Here is a 19,999-nt window from a genome sequence, read left to right on the forward strand (position 1 = left end):
CAGGGAAGAAGGTGGCATGAGCTATGATTTTAAGACTATTTCTCCGGCTACTGCATGTTTTGCTGAACTACCTTTGCAAATCTCCATGATTCTTGCCTTCAGAGAGAGTCTTAGCAGGGGAGCCGAAGTGCGATCCCCCGCCCACAATGTGCTAAGGCTTTTACTACACGAGGAATTACCCTCCAGAAAGGAAGTAGCACCTGTTTCTTCTCCTCCCCCAAGCGGCTGAGTGCCCACCCCGCCCCCCAGGACCAGGCCTGAGGTCACCGTTATCAGTGAAAGTCATGTTGCTTTGTTGGTTTTACTTGCAGTCCTTTGGTTGCTGCTGAGTTTAAACTTTCTCCCTTGTCAATTGTTAACTATTTGGGGATTTTTTTTTTTTAGGGGAGGGAGGATTGCCTGCTCGTTGCCTGGTTTGCTCTTGGGGTATCTCATCGTATTGATTTGTAGGAACTCTTCATAGTGTGAGGAACTCTTGATCAACTTTGTTATTTCATGAGATTCAGAGCTGCAAAGTTCTTAGCCCAAGCCCCTGTGTACGGATGGGTAAACTGAGGCCCGGACAATGGGTATTGGCTCCAATCGGGTTCCCGGGTCTCTGGGGCCACGCTGGTCCCAGGAGGAGGATTCTGCCGGCTGTGTGCCGAGCCTAGAGATCCCTGCCCCCCCTCCAGGCCCTGCTGCTGTCTATAGGCTTCTTCCCCTGTCCCCCCCACCACCCCCCCCCCCCGTCCCCGCCTCCACACACACACCCAGTTCCTCACCTGAGCCTCCGATCTGGTTCTTGATGGAGAGGAGACATTCTGCAGACAACTGAGTGCAGACGATGTCACCCACAGAGGATGGGTCCCGGGGAGCAGAGCTTCGTTTCTTGGGTGCAGTGGAGACTGGGAGGGGGTGAAGGGGTGGGGCCCGGTCCTCTCCTTGTCCCCAGATACCAGGAGGGGCCACGTGCTGTGATGGGAAGGCTGGCAGAGGCAGGCCTTGGACCAGGAGCGGGGCACGGGAGAAGGGGCAGTGGAGTGAGTCAGAGCAAGTCCTGATGGGGCTCAGAAATCCTGGGCCGGGGCCCACCTCTGCCTGGGAACTCACTGAGCTGCGGCCTTCGCTGTAAGACGGGCGTTCCGTTCCCAGAGCTGGTGCTAAGCAGCAGCGAAATAATGGATTTAAACGTGCAAACTGTGGCGGCGTCCGTGTCCCTGCCTACCCAGCACCCGTCCTCCCATCTCCTGGCTACGCACCTTGGTTTCCCTGGAGGGAGCCACTCCTGTCTCACGCTGAGTTCATCATCAGTTCCCCTCAGCTGTGGGGACCGGTGGTCCCAGGTGGAGTCAGCCCCTCTCCCCTGCTGATCCCTTCCAGGAAAAGGCAAGGATCCCAGTCACCTCTGGCCTCTGCCCCCACCTGGGAGCAGCACACAGGGAACAGGCAAAGACAAAGATGACATCGTTTGAGCCCCTGGATGCAGCCTGACCTGATGTTGTCGCCCTGACTCTTTGGTGAGAGCCGATAAATACTCCCTTTGGTCCCTCCAGTCTGACTTGGCATGTCTGTGTTTGTAACTGAAAACAACAACCACCAATACACCTGTCACTCAATCCGGCCCTTTACTGCCAACGTCTGGGGCTCAAGGGGCAGAGGAGACGGGTCCCAGGTCACATACAACTCAGCAGTGGAGTGAGGGCTCCGGAAGCGCAGACGCACCGTCCCCGGCCGCGGTGCCCAGCTCCCGGGGCCAGCTGCTTGCATGATGCGCAGCCCCCGTCACCCTCCCTCACGTCCAGGAGAACTTGCCGTTAACAAGAGGCTCTGCTCACACGTGCCCTCACGCGGGTTCATACATGCAAGGAGCCATTTGGGAATCAATACTGAGGAAGTATATTTTCAAAGCATGGGAAAGCCTGTGTGCACAAAGATGTGTATTGTTCTTCATTCGCAATGGGAACAACTGGAAACAAACAAAAGGTCCAATAACAGGACACGGGGTAAGTCGGTCGCGGCGTGGCCGGCCTGTGATGGGATACCACGACACAAGTCCATTCGGCAGCACGGGACAGGCCACCAGGGCTGAGGGCTCCGCTGGGACTCACAGAGGAGGGAGGGGCGCGAGAAGGGAAATTAGCCCCGTGGGGGGCGGGAGGGGGCCAAGGGGCCTTCAAGAGCATCCGGTTCATTCTCTTGTTGGGGAAACTGAGGTCCAAAAAGACACCCATTGGCTTGCCCAGGGTCCCAGAGAAAGTCCATGGCAGAGTTAGGCTCAGACGTGGTCCTCTGGCCCCTGGAGGAAGGTCCAGGTCACGACCCGAAACTCTTCTTTTTTTTTAAATATGTTTTTATTGACTTTTAGAGAGAGAAGAAAGGAGAGGGATAGAGAGACAGAAACATGGATGAGAGAGAAACATCATTGATCGGCTGCCTCCTGCATGTCCCCATCTGGGGACCAAGCCTGCAACCTGGGCATGTGCCCTGAACGGGAATCGAACCATGACCTCCTGGTGCATAGGTCGGCGCTCAACCACTGAGCCACACCGGCCAGGCCCGGCCCTCACTCTTACTTACTCAAGCACAGTGTGTGCGTACGTTCTGCATATGCAAAGTGAAAACACTGCCGAGGGGGCTAGAACCCAGACCTCCTCCCACTCCCCAGAGGTGGCTGCTCTCCCCTGGTGACTTCCATCGTCCCAGATCACTCTGTGCGGTTATATACTGTACATCTGTCTGTCCACAATAGAGACAGTATTTGTTGGTCACCGGTCTGTTTGTTTAATATAAATGTTGTCACACTGTGCGCAGTGCTCTGCCGCTGGCTTTTCCACCCAATAGTATGTCCTGGACCTCTTCCCGTGTCACCGTCTAAAGATCAACCTCATTCTTCTTCTTTTTGAAAAGCTATATTGTCTACTTTTTAAAAAAATATATTTTATTGACTTTTTACAGAGAGGAAGGGAGAGGGATAGAGAGCTAGAAACATTGATGAGAGAGAAACATTGATCAGCTGCCTTGGGCACATCCCCACAGCCAAGGTACATGCCCTTGACTGGAATCAAACCTGGGACCCTTCAGCCCACAGGCCGACGCTCTATCCACTGAGCCAAACCGGTTAGGGCTATATTGTCGACTTTCAACGTGCTCCCCAATTGCCCTTCCAGGTCACACGAGAGCGTGCCTGACCAGACCACTGGGCAGCCCTGCAGAGAGTTGGGGGCGGGGGGGGGGGGCGCTGGGTGAGGTCCCCCTGCATGGGGCTGGGGGGCTGGCTCCTGCCCTGCAATCTCAGGCTCTGGAGTCGTGTCCTGGGTGATCAGTGGCACCTGGGGCACCTGGGGCCGCCTCTGGCTGGATGTGCGCCCAGGAGCACGTGAGGGGCCCAGGCCCTGCCAGCCGCTGCCAGCCCCTGCCAACTGACACCAGCCTGGGGCACCTTCCCCTGCCCTGCTCGGCGGCAGGACAAAAACCTGCCAAGCGTGTTTTCCCCAAGCCGGGAGTTTCGGCCCCTCTCTGGGACTGTTTGTGTTTCGGGTCATGCTCCCGGCTGCCCCCACCCCTGCTTTCCTCTGCCCAAGTGACGTTGCCTGGGCGGCCAGGCCTCCAGGCTGCTGGCCGTGCCTGCCCTGAGCTGCCCAGGGGGAACCTCCTTGTCCTCTTCCGGGCCCTTCCGGACCCTCTGTCCCATTTCATCTCTCAGCGGAGTCTGTGAAGGGAGGTCGCTGCCTCCATCCTACAGACGGGGTGGCAGCTGGCCCAAGGTCACACAGCAAGTCAGAGGCTGGGGTGACGGGAAAACTGACCCCCAGCCCGTGTCCACCCCACCCACCCAAACCGAACCACCAGGCAGGGATGCGTCCTGGCAGCACCCCCTCCGGTTCGTTCATTCATTCATTCATTCATTCATTCATTCATTCAACAAATACTGAAACTTACCAGCATCAACTGCAGAGGGCTGGCCCCCGAGACCAAACTCTGCCACCGTCTGTCTGTGTCAACACAGCGAGACACGGCCACTCCCACCCTCTGGCTGGGCTGTGACGCCCTGTGCGGTCTCCAGGGCAGAGTTCACTCCCGCAGAGTTCACTGGCCCCACGCCTGACACACTTACAGTGGCCCTCCCCAGGAAACGTCTGCCCAGGGCCGTGTTATGACTTCTAGGCACTTTGCCCTTTCACGAAGCCCTTCCTTGTAAGAAAAAAAAAAAAATTATATGTGCATTATATAGCATATAACATATTTTATTTAATATAACATATGCTACATAATTATAATCATATAGCCTAAATATGTGACATAAAATAAATATAAAATATAAGTATCTATCATAGTTAACATAATACATATTATATATGATTATATTTTATGACTGTTGGTATAAAGACAAGTATAATCCAGGCTGGGTTTTATTCTGGTTTTTTCCTACTGTTTTTAAATGAATTCAAATATTTCCATGAACCCCTAGGACAGTGATGGCGAACCTTTTGAGCTCAGTGTGTCAGCATTTTGAAAAACCCTAACTTAACTCTGGTGCCGTGTCACATATAGAAATTGTTTGATATTGGCAACAAGAGTAAAACAAAGACTTATATTTTTGATATTTATTTTATATATTTAAATGCCATTTAACAAAGAAAAATCAACCAAAAAAAATGAATTTGCGTGTCACCTCTGACACGCGTTCGCCATCACGGCCCTATGACTACTGTGGACCCAAGCACTGCCCCCCTCAGGCTCGTGGAGAAGTGGGCGATGAGTGTGCACACGTGGGGGTCACATGACCAAGAGTAGCGCCCCAAAAGGAGACACCTCTGTGCTTAGCCCTCACTCACCTTGGTCCTTACCCAGGCAGTCGTGGGGCAGGGAGAGGTTTTGATGGCGTTGAAGGGAACCGCTCAGGGCTCCGACGAAATGACTGCCTACATTTCTTAGGATGAAGATTTTTTTTTTTTAATAAAAATATATTTTTATTGATTTTTTACAGAGAGGAAGGGAGAGAGATAGAGAGTTAGAAACATCGATGAGAGAGAAACATCAACCAGCTGCCTCCTGCACACTCCCTACTGGGGATGTGCCCGCAACCAAGGTACATGCCCTTGACCGGAATCGAACCTGGGACCCTTCAGTCCGCAGGCTGATGCTCTATCCACCGAGCTAAACCGGTTTTGGCAGGATGAAGATTTTTATTCCCTTTCAAATTCCTTTATTTTGTATTTTTCAGACTTTTCATTAGCCTTTGTTTTTGGAATAAATAATAGATGCACAGCCCAGCCTGGCATGGCTCAGTGGTTGACGTATGAACCAGGAGGTCACGGTTCGATTCCCGGTCGGGGCACATGCCTGGGTTGCTGGCTAGATCCCCAGTGTGGGGCGTGCAGGGGGCAGCCAATCAATGATTCTCTCTCATCATTGATGTTTCTCTCTCTCCCTCTCCCTTCCTCTCTGAAATCAATAAAAAAAAGTTTTTTAGAGAAAAAAATAATAGATGTACGTGGCTGAAGAACGTTTTGAATGATTTGAAGGGAACCCCAAATGATTTGTAAAAGAATATAACTCTCCTTCCCACCCCTGCACCCCGGCGCCTTGCTGCGCTGGTCTGGGCCTCTTCAAGCAGAGCTGTGCAAACGTGGTTCACCACATTCCTACAAGGAACATGAGCATATTCTTATGCACAAATGCATCTTCTCTTTGTTGAATGGCTCGTTAGGATTCCATTGAGTGAATATAAGACAATCGCGGCGCCTGGGCATTCCCAGTGTCTTTCTGTTACAACAGTGGAGTAGAGCATGCGCTCCCATTACCTGGTGCTTCCCGATTCCTTTATTTTAAACAAGGATGTGCTATTTACGGAAGACACGATAGCCCAAAACGACCTCAGCGCATTCTAATTTTGGATGTTTATGGCCGACACCCAACAGAATTGGCTGGAGTGTGGGGCGGGAAGGAGGCAGACATTTAACACCGATTTAGTAATTTTTCCCGGGGATATGACTTCACAATTGCAAGTGTTACATAAACTGTAAACAAACCTTTTAAAGGTTACTTGAGAAAGCAGGGCTTTCCAATGAAGAACATCTACTCACCAGGCGCCATTAAGAGAATGAAAAGGAAGCTGCAGAGCAAGGGAAGACGGGGCCATCTGCATGCCCAACAGGAGACCTGCCGCCATCATATGTAAAGAACTCCTACGGAACAATAAGAAAAGAGGCCGATTATCCCAAAGAAAAATGCATACAAGGCTTGGTCAGCACTTCGTTAAAACAAAGGGGATCCCACTGACCAGCAAACATATGAAAACATGCTCAGCCCCATCAGCCCTCAGGAAGACAGGCGTGCCGAGCTAGCAAAGCAATCAAACCGAGGAGGGCGCCCTGAGAACCCTCCATGTGTAGCTGCGTGGTCCGCAGCGCAGGTAGCCACCTGGAGTTTTGATTGGCATCAGAAGGGGAAGGGGCGGGCTTATAAGACTGAGCCCTTCACCCGTGGGAATCTAATGCTCTTTCTAGGTCAGGGGTGCCCTGCCCAGGGCCGCTGGGGTTTTTAATAACATCATTCACAGGCCCACACACAATGATCAGCTTAAAACCTAGCCTGCTCCATTTGGTCATTTACTTAACTCGGCCCTAATGCCCTGGCAGGGACAAACCGAACGATTTCTCGGGCCTTCTATGGCCCGCGGGCAGGGCGTCCCCCACCCCGGCTGTAGGTAGACGGTCTCAGAAATGAGTTCATTGCTTAGTGGTGCTGAAGAAACACGTCCGAATTGGTGTCAGAATCGTTCAGGGCTATTTGCAATAGCCAAGGATTGTGAGCAAAGCAGAGTCCCATGCATCTGCCGGAGACCCGGCTCTCGGTTCTCCCCGCATAGCCCGAGGTGGGGTCGCTGGGCCCAGGGGCAGCTCTGTTTTTCACTTGGGAAGAACCGTTTTCCAGTCGCGCCCACGGGGCACAAGGTCCCACTGTCTCCCCCTCCTCGCCAGCACCTGTTTCCCTCCCGGGTTTTGACAGTAGCCATCCTGGTGGGTGTGACGCGGGTTTTGCTTTGGTTTTTCGTCTCCTTGGGAAACAGGCGATTGTCACATATGTTATTCCCTGAGCTCCACGCGCACGGACTCATGCCTGTGGGGTACATTTCTAGGAGTGAAACTCTCAGGTCAAAGGATGTGTGCATTTTTTTTTAAGTCACCAAATTGTTCCCAGAGAGGTTGCCCCAATTCATAGCGCCACCGACCACGTCCCCCAGGCGCGCCGGGCCAGCGTGGAATCAGATGCGCCCTCCAGTCGCCTGGTCCCCTGTGTGCAGAGTGAGGTCCCTCTGCCCCTCCTCCAGGGCCACAGCAGCCACCCCCACACAGAGCCCTGCTTCAGGGCCCTTGCGGGGCTCCCCTCCCAAATCGCCTGCCCTCCCTAACACTGCTCACAGCTACTGGGGTTCTATGTCTCAATAGGAGTTTGCCAGTGATTTGCTTTGAAAACCGGATCAGCCCTGGCCAGTTCGGCTCAGTGGATAGAGCGTTGGCCTGCGGACTGGAGGGTCCCGGGTTTGATTCCGGTCAAGGGCACGTACCTAGGTTGCAGGCTCCTCCCCGGCCTGGGCCCGGGCTCTGGTCGGGGCGCGTGCAGGAGGCAACCGATCGATGTGTTTCTCTCTCATCGATGTTTCTCTCTGTCTTTTCCTCTCTCTTCCGCGCTCTAAAAACCAATGGGAACATATCCTCAGGTGAGGATTGAAAAGAAAACCCGATCAAAGCGGGGGCAAGGATTCTCCTGTGTCTTCGTTTGGGCTCCCCCAGGAGCCGCCCCGGGACTGGGATCCCGGGAAAGTACTGCAGTTGACTGCTGGTGGCCCAGGGACACGGACGGGATTGGGAAAGTGATGAGGGAAGACAAGACAGGAACTAAGGACGTGTTATCCAGCTGGTTGCCACCTGGGTGACTGAAGCTTGATCTCCCCCCTGCCATGTGTGTCTCCCCACTGTGTGTTCTGGGGTGAATGAGAAAGGGGAAGAGTTGCACCTGGTTCTGGGGAATGTGCACCCCAAAGCTCCTCTCACATTAGCCTCAGGCCTTGTGCCTTTCCTGCACCCAGTCTGCCTGCCCCCCATACCGGCCACCTGCCTAGGGATTTTCCTGGGGGGCGGGGAGTGGGGGGAAGGGATGGGGTTGGCCCCGCCTCTCAGATACAGGCTTGGCCGATCAGCAGTTCCCATCCCAGGAACCATTGTGATTGGCTCAGAGATGATCCTATGACCCCAGTAGGCTCATCAAAGGTAACCTCTGGACTTTGGCTGCTGCCTTCAGAAGGTCCAGCTCCTTCCCTGATGGGTTTGGGGTCTGGAGCTGCTTGCTGGCCGCCATGGGGAGGGGCATGTGTGTGTGTGTGTGTGTGTGTGTGTGTGTGTGTGTGTGCGCGCGCGCGCGCGCGTTGCTACCTGAGAGCCACTGCAGGGAAAAGCCAGCCTCTGGAGCTGACTGATGCCTGGCGTCACTTTGAGCCCTGGATGAATTTGAATTTAAGCCTAAAATGAGATCTACATGGGCCTATCCAGACCCCAGGCCAATAAATGCCCTTTTTAGCTTGCAGCCAGTGGAAGGCTCAGCAGGGCACCTGGACAGACATGGTCCTTGAGAACAGCCGTGTGTGGGAAACTGTTTATTGCCTTCACTACTTCACTATCTGATAAGCATAGACAGAGAACCCCCCCCCAACCCCCCACCCCCACCCCCAAAGGCTGGGTGCCTTTGAAGCCCTCCCAAAGGTCGGAGCTAGGCGCCACCTCTGTTTGTCCAGACAGTGGTAGCTGAAACTACTCCCCCATTTATTATTATGTAAATCCTTGCTGATGGGCTAGTCTGCCTGTTGCAGGGGGTCACCTGCCTAGGGCTATGCTATGGGTGTATCCTAGATCAATAAAAGCTTGGTGAGGCCTGAGCACAGGGAGAAGTCCTTTGGGACTTGCCACCTGGTCCCCCAATATTGCAAAATTATCTCGTGTCTTTTTCTCTCATTTGCTGTGCGGCTCCTCTTTCAGATACCGAACCCTACTCCACGCGAGTCGTGGAAGGAAACACTCAACAGCCGTGGGCTTCCCTGCCCAGGTATTTTGGGAGGATCATCAATCTGGGTCTCCCCTGGGGAGAGGCCTGGACGCGGGATGGTTTTCCCATCATAGGGGTCAAGGTAGCAAAGGTGGGCTCCTGCCTCACGCACACCACACTTTCCCTCTTCCCTGCTCCCTAACCCGCACCCTGGCCACACCAGGCTCCTCACCCTTTCCCAGTCACGCCCTGGGTCGTGGTCCTGCCCCTCCTGCCTCCGGGGGTCCCCACACCTCCCCACTGCCGCCTGACCCCGCTCAAATATACCTCCTTCAGAAAGCCTGCCTGGACACGACTCCAAACAGAACGCCTTTCCTTCCCTCCGCCCGGCTCCTATTGTGCGCCCTTCTATTAAAGCGGAGCGCGGGCTCACTGTGGCCATCGATTCATCCCTTCTTTCAACAGTTACTTACTGCGCGGCCCCTGTCCTCCCGGCACGGTCCTGTGCGTGAGGAAGACAGCAGAGAACAAAATACAACAGGCAGACAAAAACCTGTCTGGCCCGAGCTTACATGCAAATGGGGGAACAGACAATAAAAATCAATAAATCAGTAAACTGCACACGATGTGCCTGAGAGTAAGTACCAGAGAGAAAAATCCAGCAGAAAAGGAGGGAAGGGGATCTGGAGTGGGGTGTGCGTGTGTGTGCACACATTTTTTAAAAGAATGTGGCCAGAGAAAGTTTTTCTGAGAAGGTAACACTTGAGCAAAGGCCTGAAGGAAATTAAGAAGTGTCACGGATTAGCCCGGCTGGCGTGGCTCAGTGGTTGAGCATCGACCTATGAACCAGGAGGTCATGGTTCAATTCCCGGTCAGGGCACATGCCTGGGTTGCCGGCTACGGGTGTGCAGGAGGCAGCCAACCAGTGATCCTCTCTCATCATTGATGTTTCCATCTCTCTCTCCCTCACCTTCCCTCTCTCTGAAATCAATATTTAAATAAAACACCCCATATTAAAGAAGTGTAGTAGATTAAATGGTGGGCCCCAAGGGATATGTCCACGTCCCAGTCCCCAGAACCTGTGAATGGAACCTTATTTGGAAAAAGCGTTTTCGCAGAATTTCTGTTGTTCAGCTACCAAAGTTGTGGTGACTTGTCCCGGCAGCCCTAGGGAACTAACACAGGAAGTAAAATCCTGTGGAGATCGGAGGTGAATGTTCCAGGAAGAGAGAAGCTCAAAGACAACGGCTCTGAAGCAGAGATCACGCTTGGTTTCTGCCGTGGCCAGGAGCCGGAGCAGCTGGGGCCGAAGGAAGGAGGAGGAGGGGGTGGCAGGAGGGGAGGTCAGGGGCCTAGGGGACCGGACCAGGTGAGATTGTGTGCAGGCTGTTGGCTGTGACCCTGAGTGAGGTGGAGCCAGGAGCAGAGAAGTGACATGACCGGACTTCATCATTTAAATAAACTGTCAACCTTCAAAATCAAACAGCCAGTTATTTTGCCAGCAAAATGGGCTCCTTCAGCCACAGCGATTCCGGCCAATCGAGCTGCAGCAGAAACCACAGGCTCCTCCCACAAGCAAGGAGAGGAGTGTCCTTTATAGAGAAAAGGAGGAAGTTGGGAGGGGCTGTTTTGAAGGAAAGTCCATTGGAGGAAAGTGAGAGTTCAGGGTGGTGACGGCTTCTCATTGGTCGAGTTGCTGAGCAAGGAAGGGAGTCTGCCTCCTTCCTGCGGGAGGAGGAAGGTAATAATATCACTGGCAGGGAGGATTTCCCCGTTGGGGTCCGCAACTGACACCTTCCTATTGGGGTCTGTAATGGCCGTCCAGAGGTAGTGCGTGAGGGCTCCTGACTCTGCTTTAAATGAGGTTTCCTTTGATTGATTTTCACAAAACAAAGGACTAAATGAATGCCTAGCAGCCATCATATCACATCTTGATTTCATTTGTCTATGCTGATAAACCAGGAACAATTTAGGGGCAGGGACTATGTCTTAAATCTTTCTGAATCCTTAAGGGCCAGTCCTAATGAAAGAGGGCCTACAAATCAATAATAAAAACGGGACTTGGGGGGTGGAGGGAAGAGGCTCATTGATCAGAGATGTGTGAATAACGAGGCTCTATCTTCCACCCATTGCATCAAATCACACGGAGACTCCAACTGTCCCGCACGGCACCGCCAAAACTGTTCAGGACCTGCGAGACCCAGAGTTAGCAGGGGTGTGGGGATGCTCGTAGCGTAGACTGTAGGTGACGGGACTGTGGCGGTGCCCCTGCCAAGGCCATCGGCCCGGCCACGCTGCGAGCTTCCTTCCTGTCCCGTTGCTGCCCCGAGCATCTCGTCCCCAACTTCGATGTATACAGTGTTGTATCCTGTGTTCCCTCAGCACTGGATTATCCACATTTCCCCCGATTTCAAGACTCTTTGTACACATTGTACTTAAAAGAAAACAGGCACCGCGGGGTTTGGGCTGGTTTTGTTATGAGTGCAAAGTGTACTGTGGAAAACTTAAAACCAACCGGCCAGAACAAAGAGGAAAGTGCAAATCCCCGGAAACCTACCACCTTGACATTCTGTTGACCCTCCCTTCCTCTCTTCTGTGCACAGGTTTGGACGTGTGCGCATTTTAACAAAACTGGGATGCTACCGGACATTGTGTTTTGTTACTGGCTCTTCTCAATAAAATTCTTCTGAGCCGGGGTTTTACGGCTTCCTTTCTGATGGGGAACCATGTTACTTCTCCATGCTTAAGGCCCACATGGGGTCAGCCTGGTGCTCGCGAGGCCCTTGGTGAGCCCAGGGCAGGGACAGGCCCAGGGATGCAGGCATCAGAGGTGTGCAGGCTCCTGGGGTCGGACGGCTGGGCCAAAACACCCTTGATCTTGGGCAGGTGTGGGGAGCAGGGTCCTCGCCTGGGCCCTAATCTGGCTGCCCCAGCGGCTCACACCACCGCCTTGTGCCAGGATCAGCTGGGAGCTGAGCCCACAATTGCTGTCTCCTAGGGGTTCCGTTGCCTGTCTTGGCCCGTCCTGGACTGTCCTGAGCTGCCCTGGCAGGGCCAGGGGTGGGCGGAGTAAGACGAGGCCCTGAGGCCCCTAAGGATTGTGGGAAGAGAGGCGTGTGGGGCCAGCTGCCAGGGAGTTTTGCCTCAGTCAGGCTTTTGGCCCATGAAGCATCCTTGGTCCAGCCCTGAGCCTGGAGGAAACCCCTGCGCCCGGACCGCATTGTGTTTTCAGGATTTCCTGCTTCCTGGCCGCCTAACCTATTTATGGGCCACAATGGCTGCTTCCCCGGAGGCCCCTACTGTACTCTGGGCCCATCCTCTGCAGGCCTCTGGACTCGGCCCAGCCCGGCCTGCCTGGGCCAGGACTGTGAGGGGTGTCACCTCGCAGGCTAATTCAATGGATGAATGGGGTGCCAGGCCCAGGGCAAGGACCGGAGGCTCTCTCCGGGCTCAGCAAGAAAGAGTGTACAGTCCGTCCACCACGATGCGATGGTGCGATGGTGAGTGCGCGATGGCCACTGTGCGATGGTGAGTGACGTGAGCTGACAGCGTGGTGACGGCTCTGGCCCCAGCTTGCTTTCTTCTTTCACCTCCTCCCTCCGTTGCCTGGCCTTCCCTTGAGCCGCAGGTTCACTCTCTCTTTGGAACAGGCCCTGCCTCAGGATCTTTGCTGCTCAGGTCGCTCTTCTGGACTCTTCGCTCCATCCCGAATCTTCAGCAGGTAAATCAGGCAAGATTTAGCCAATGGAGCACCGCTCAGCTCAATAAGTCTTACTCAACCTGCAAGGCCCCACCTCCAATGTCCACTTCTGGGAGGCTTTCCTGCGCCCCCAACACTGGGTCACACACCCTCACCCCCCACACTCACCCCCAGCCCTGCTCACATCCTATAGGAAAGGCCGCGAGGTTAAGTTTGCAGGTCAAGCTCCCTAGAAGCAGAGCCAAAGAGCCCATGACGTGCAAGGGGTTAAGGGAGAGCCTCAATCACACAAGAGCGAGGAAAGCAGAACAGGGCAGAGGAGGAAGCCGAGCCAGACGTGGTTTCAGTGGTTTCGGGAGAAACCTGGCCTCTGCCTGGTCCCCGGGGAGCTTGGAATGGCACCAAAGACGTTGTGAGCTCACCCGGCCGGCATGGCTCAGTGGTTGAGCTTCGGTCCATGGACCAGGAGGTCACGGTTCTTTGATTCCCGGTCAGGGCACCTGCCTGGGTTGCAGGCTCGATCCCCAGTGTGGAGTGTGCCTTGCAGGAGGCAGCTGATGGATGACTCTCTCATCACTGATGTTTCTCTCTCTCCTTCTCCCTTCCTCTCTCTGAAATCCATGAAAACATTTGTTTAAGTGACGTCTCCAGAGGCAAGAGGACAAGGCTGCTATGGCTCCAAGACTCACGTCATGGAGTCATGGCTCAGAACCTCCCGGCGTCTCCAGGTAACGTGGCGTCCATCAGCCACAGGTAACCTCCGGTGGTGGTAGTGGTGGGGTCTCCAGCCTGGCCTCCCAGGGGCTGGTCTCAGGGATCTCGGTCATCCAGCCCAAGGCCACGGTGTTTACCTGGGATGGGCGGCCAGGTGTGGAGATGGGGTCTGGGTCCCTCTAAGCAGGTCCACTCCCGGGAAATGGTGGGTCCTGAGGGGTGTCCAGAAGCCTCAAGCACTCCTATCCCCTGGACCCCCTGTTTGGGGAGGACAGGGAAGGTGCGATGGGCCGGGAAGAGAGAGGGGAAGGGGCATGTGTCTGTCACTAGCCCCTCCAGGAACAGTCAGTGCTTGGCAGGAGGAAGAGAGAGCCCCAGCCACTGCCTGGAGCGGCCTCAGAGACTCCCTGAGTCAGGAGGGGCCCAGGCCTTGCACAAGGGGACAGGCAGCACCCAGGGGTGGGGGGTGGGGCTTCAGAGCCCCCAGGGAGGAAGAGGCCGTGGCTCCCTCCCCATCCCTGTGCCCCGGTGAGGAGGCACCTGGGTCAGGGACCCTGCGGTCGGTCAGACAGACCAGGCTCCAGTCGCGGGTCCACCACATGCCGGCGGTCAGCCATCCACACCCCAGCTCAGGCTTGCATCCCCTGCCTCTCCCACCCCCATGGCTAAGGCGATGGTGGCCAGAGAGCATGGTGAGTAAGCGCGCACACGCGCACACACACACACACGCACACACACACGCACACACCCTCCGCAGGGCCACCCTGGGCTCGGCAGGGCTAAGGGTGGGAGTTGGGAGCAGAGCAGGGTTTTTCCAGCTGCTGGGCTCCTTCTGCCAGAGAGAGAGGAAGAAGGCGCGGCGGAGGCAGGCGGGCGAAGGGGGCAGCGCCGGCGCCTGTGCGTGTTCCGTGTTCCACGGAAGCATCCGTTTTTCCCTGGAAACACTCAGCGGACTCGCCCGCCCCCCTCGCCCCTGCTGGCTTTTCCTGGCGCAGAGGCTGGGGGCGGAGAGCAGGCCCGCCCACCGAGGTGGGCCACGGAGGCTCCAGAACCCCGAGCCCCCCCTGTCCTTGAGCTCGGGCCCACCCACAACTCCGCCTGGAGCAGTGGTTCTCAGCCTTCTGGCCCTTTAAATACAGTTCCTCATGGTGTGACCCAACCATAACATTATTGTCGTTGCTACTTCATCACGGTGATGTTGCTACTGTGATGAATCGTCATGTGAATATCTGATATGCAGGATGGTCTCAGGCGACCCCTGTGAAAGGGTTGTTCGACCGCCAAAGGGGTCACGACCCACAGGTTGAGAACCGCTGGCCTAGAGGGAAACCGAGGCAGGTGGTCGGAAAGCCTTCCTCCACACTGGGTCCCCCCAGACCAGAGGAACACGGTGCTGCCCACGCCCTCAGGGGGGCCACGGTGGCCGGTCCCCTGCCTTGGGGAAGGCCAGGCGCCCAGGGACGGCACTGCTTCCCCGTGAGTCTGCGGCTGAACCCAGGGCAGGCTCTGCTCCTGTGCGACTGGGTCGGCCCATCCCCACTCCAGGAGCGGAGAACAGACTGACCCCCTCCCCCCCTCCAGGGAGGGTGAGGTGGGCCAAGGGCAGGGGGAGGGCAAGGCCAGCCAGGACAGGGGAGGAGTCCTCTGGCCTCTCTCTCTGCTTCCTACCCCCCCAGCTCTGGCCTAGATCTTTCTCTCTTCTCTTCCTCCCTTCTCCCCATTCCTCCCTCTCCCTCCTGCCTTCTCTCCTCTCTCCCTCTGAGTCATTTCTCTCGTGTTCCCTCTCATTCTCTCTCTTTCTAGCTCCTCTCTTAAAAAAATATATTGTTTTATTGGTTTTAGAGAGGAAGGGAAAAGGAGATAGAAACATCCCTGATGAGAGAGAATCATTGATCTCCTGCATGCCCCACACTGGGGATCGAGCCCGCAACCTGGGCATGTGCCCTGACCAGGAATCGAACCGTAACCTCCTGGTTCATAGGCTGACGCTCAACCACTGAGCCGCACTGGCCGGGCCTAGCCCCTCTCCTCTGTGGAGCTCTCTCACTTTCATTTTCCTCGGCTTCTCCATCACAAAAGCTCCCTTCTCTCTCTTTTTCTCTCTCTCTAAATCTCCTCTCCAGCACCCCCTGCCACCTAGTCAGCTGTCCTATGAGCACACCCCCAAGTTGTTCCACCAGCTCCTTGGCCTGCCCCCCACCCCCACCCCAGGGCTCCCAGCCCCATTGGGGCACCCCCAGCTTTCTGCTGCCCAGGCCAGAACCTAGGGCACTGTCCTGAGTTGGTCCCATTTATTCAACCCTTGGGCCTCATCAGGGGCTAAACCACCCACCTCCTCGCCACCCCGGATGCCCACTGGCCCTGCTCTTGTCTGCCGTGCTCCCTGGCCCACCTCCTGGCTTCCCCTACAGCCCCCTCTGCCCTCGGGCTCACATCAGAGCTAGTGAGGGCCCTGCTCCCCCACTGAGGCCCTTCTCTGGTGCAGGACTCGCCAGCCCCACCACCTCCCCAAGCACCTGCACCCACTCCTGCCCCACCTCCACTGTGGGCATCCCTCCTCCAGGCGCATCCCTCCTGGGGCCTCTGCAGTGGACCTGGTGGGGAAGGGGGAGAGGTGTCCCTGGAATTACAGCCCAACCCCTTTGCTTTACAGGCCCCCACTGTGGGACCCTAGGCGGGCACCCCAGACCCCGTGGAACAGGGCTCTTGGCTGGCGGCTGGCTGCGTGGAGGGGCTCCTGGCTGGACTGTAAATCACCGCATTGTCTGCTGGGCCTTCTCACCAAGACTGTACAAGGAAGGACAAGAATCTGCCGGCACCCACCCCTCCGCCCGCCAGGCCAGGGGCTGGCACAGCCGGAGAGAATGGGGGTCTTTATGCCCACGGGCAGGAGGGCACCACGTCCCCTCCCGGGCCCCCGACAATGCCCTCTGGTGAAAGGGGTCTTTGTGATGCTCGCAGACTGGCCGGAGGGGACACAGAGACCTCCCCAAGTGGGAGGTGGTGGCAGGAGGCTGGGGGGGGGGGGCGGGGAGGGGAGGGGGCCACAGGCCACAGTGGGGAGGCCTCTGGGCCCAAGGACCTGAGGAAGGAGCCGTGCGATGGCGGAAGGGAGCGAGGACACACTCCAAGCGCAGCACAAGGAAGTGGCTTGAGTCGCTGCGTCCTGTGTCCCCCGGGGCCCTGACCTTCCCCAGCTGCGGGGGGCAGGGTCACAGAGGAGGGCGGGCCCACCCGCGGGCCCTGTTCTCACGGCTGCTTCCATCACGTGGCAGAGTGCCCCTGGGGCTTTGCTGTGCCCTCTCCCCCTCCCCCTTCATCCCCCTCCCCCGCCCCCCCTCCCTCTCTTCCCTAAGAGTCTACCCCTCACCTTCTCTCAGGCGCCCACCTGGAGTTCCTTGATAACTCACACCCGTGTCTTCCCTCTGCCTCCTGCCCCAGTGCACAGCGAAGGCTTGGAATGACTGCCTAGACCCCTGGTCGGCAAACCGCGGCTCGTGAGCCACATGCGGCTCTTTGGCCCCTTGAGTGTGGCTCTTCCACAAAATACCGCGTGCGAGCGCGCACGTACAGTGCGATTGAAACTTCGTGGCCCATGCGCAGAAGTCGGTATTTTGTGGAAGAGCCACACACAAGGGGCCAAAGAGCCGCATGTGGCTCGCGAGCCGCGGCTTGCCGACCACAGGACTAGACCCTTTCATTTCACTTCCTGCTTCTCCTACCTGCGAGGAGGCCCAGGAGGTCTCCACCTGGGAACCGGGGACTTTCCCAGCGAGGCACTGAGAGAGGTCGCATTGGGTTTCAGATTCAAGGCTGTCCGACCCCCAAAGCCATGCGTTTAACCCACGTGCTCCCGACCTCCCTGTGCAGACACCCACACAGGAGCCCCCTGCCTGGCGGGACCCCAAGCAGAGAAGGGTTCAGCCCTTAGGGAGAGCTTCGGAGCAGCTCGATCCCTCCCCTGCAGGATGGACAGGGGCTGGGGCAGGTCCTCGGGCAGGCCTCCTGCTCCCTTAAAGTGGGGCGGTCACACCTGCCCAGCGGGTGCCTCTGTGAGGCGCACAGGTGAGGTTGTGAGGAGAGAGAGCCCCAGAATAAACGTGGCCCTGCCTCTCTCAGAGGCCTGGACCCGGACCCGGCAGGAAGCCAGGGGTGGGGAGGAGGCCAGGGCAGGGTCAGCCCCCCTTGCCGTCCGGGAGGAAGAGGCTGAGCCAGGGGCTGCCAACGCTGTGAGTCAGCGTCCTTGAGAAGCCAGGCAGCCCTGGGCCTGGCAGCGGGGAGGGCAGGGCTGGGTCCCTCTGAGGGTGGGGAGGGTGGGGGGGGTCTCCCCAGGGAAGAGCAGGAGGTGAGAGGTGCTCCCCCCTGGAACCGTGTGCCCATCTGCACAGCAAAGGGTCAGCTTGCCATTCCCTAACACCCTGTCCATGGCTCAGAGAGGCCAGGGGAATGTGGGCTGGTGGGGGTGGGATAGAAACGGGGGGCAGGCAGCCTGAGGGGGAGGCAGGCAGTCTAGTGGGGGGCAGGCAGCCCCAAGCAAGCTCTCTGCAAGGACACGCTCTGCAAGGAAGAGCAGAGCTACCCAGGCCGGAGCCTTTTGGAAGCCCCTGCCAGACTGTGGTCTCTGGAAAAGGGGTGTCCTTGCAAAGAGCTTGCTTAGGGCTGCCTGCCCCCCACTAGACTGCCTGCCTCCCTCTCAGGCTGCCTGCCCCCCCTTTCTATCCCACCCCCACCAGCCCACATTCCCCTGGCCTCTCTGAGCCATGGGCAGGGTGTTAGGGAATGGCAAGCTGACCCTTTGCTGTGCAGATGGGCACACGGTTCCAGGGGGGAGCGCCTCTCACCTCCTCAAGTTTCTGGGCGCCTCCAACTTCCTCCCTGGCGAAGGTTCCTTTGTTCTCCTGTCCTCCCCACAAAACTTCTCCTGGTCCCTCCATGCAGGCCCACGAGGGAGACCAGCCATGATGGTGCCAGGGCGGGTGATGAACCTCGGACAACCACCGTCACCATGACAACACTGGGAGCGCTGGGTCCTGCCCCAGCACGTTCATGCATTCTCTCTGTGAACCCCAGCACGCCCTGTGAGGTGCGTGTCCCTGCTGTAACTCCCACTTCTGCAAAAGGGGAGGCTCGGCGAAGGGAAGGGCTTAGCTACCGGCCACTTGGCTTTCCCAGGCCCGAGTGGTCATGTCCACTCATCTCATTGCCCTACAGTGACCCCAGCGGCTGGAAGGGCAGAAGCCACCAGAGGGCAAGGTCTCCACAAACTTGCTTTCTGCTGAGAGAGAGGGGCAGGAGGGCCTGCTGGAGGAGGGGGACTGTGACCACCAGCTGCCGGCCAGCCAGGCCCTATGGCAGCTCCTTCAGTGAGACACCCCTTCTTTTCCAAAGCCCCCACCATTGCCACAGGGACCTCCTTTTCCTCCCTCTGTTGCCAGTGGCCAATGTGGGGGTGCTGTGTCCACCTCCCCAGCTCCTCCTGCCAATCGGACTACGCTCAGGACACCGGCTCCGTTGTCTCTCAAGCCTGTTCCGTCCCTGGCCCATCACTGTCTCCTACAGCCCCCACCTCAGTGACGACCCCGTCCTGCGCCCCACACCCCCTATAATTCATCACGCGGCGACCTCCCTGCCAGGCCCACCCACCACCAGGCCCCCACACGGCCATCACGGCTCCTGGTCAGAAGCCAGTGGACAACTCAAAATAACTATTTCCCTTCCCTGCAGCACAACTGTCCCTCCTGGGCAGGGACAACAGCTGCAAGGGATCAAAGGGGGGAATGGAACCGGGGAACCCCCCACCCACAGCCCACAGCCAGGCCCAAACCCACAGAACTGGAGGCTGGGGCGTCGAACATAGGGGTGAGGAGCCTGCCCCTCCCAGAGTCCTCTTCCCTGGGAATAGGAGGGGTGAGTGGGGAGCGGGAAGGTGGCGGCCTCCCCAGCCCCACCCCCCACCACCTGTAGCCAGACAGGGCTTGCCTCCAAGCCTGGGATGCTGAGAAATGGCCCTGGCTGGTGTGGCTCAGTGCTTGAGCGTCGACCTATGAACCAGGAGGTCACTGTTCGATTCCTGGTCAGGGCACATGCCCAGGTTGTGGGCTGGATCCCCAGTGGGGGGCGTGCAGGAGGCAGCTGATGGATGATTCTCTCTCATCATTGATGTTTCTATCTCTCCTTTTCCTTTCCTCTCTGAAATAATATATATATATATTTTTTAAACAAATAGCCACAGGTGGCTAGTGGTTACCATAGTAGCACACTATTTAAACTCTATATTTTTTTTAATATATTTTATTGATTTTTTACAGAGAGGAAGGGAGAGAGATAGAGAGTTAGAAACATCGATGAGAGAGAAACATCGATCAGCTGCCTCCTGCACATCTCCTACTGGGGATATGCCCACAACCCAGGTACATGCCCTTGACCGGAATCGAACCTGGGACCTTTCAGTCCACAGACCGACGCTCTATCCACCGAGCCAAACCGATTTTGGCTAAACTCTAGTTTTTAAAGGGCCACAAACCTTTGCATTGCAGCCTGATCCCCTTTTCCAAGGGAGTT

At 56.7% G+C, this 19,999-nt stretch overlaps 1 protein-coding gene across 1 annotated transcript in view; it reads left to right on the top strand.

Moving 5' to 3' along the window:
- NLRC5 (NLR family CARD domain containing 5) overlaps positions 1–19,999 on the top strand; it is a 940,085-nt gene that overhangs the window by 678,517 nt on the left and 241,569 nt on the right. The gene's annotated exons all lie outside the window — the stretch shown is intronic.

The sequence above is a fragment of the Myotis nattereri genome (assembly GCF_964212035.1).
Source record: "Myotis nattereri genome assembly, chromosome: 15".
Classification (NCBI taxonomy): Eukaryota; Metazoa; Chordata; class Mammalia; order Chiroptera; family Vespertilionidae; genus Myotis; species Myotis nattereri.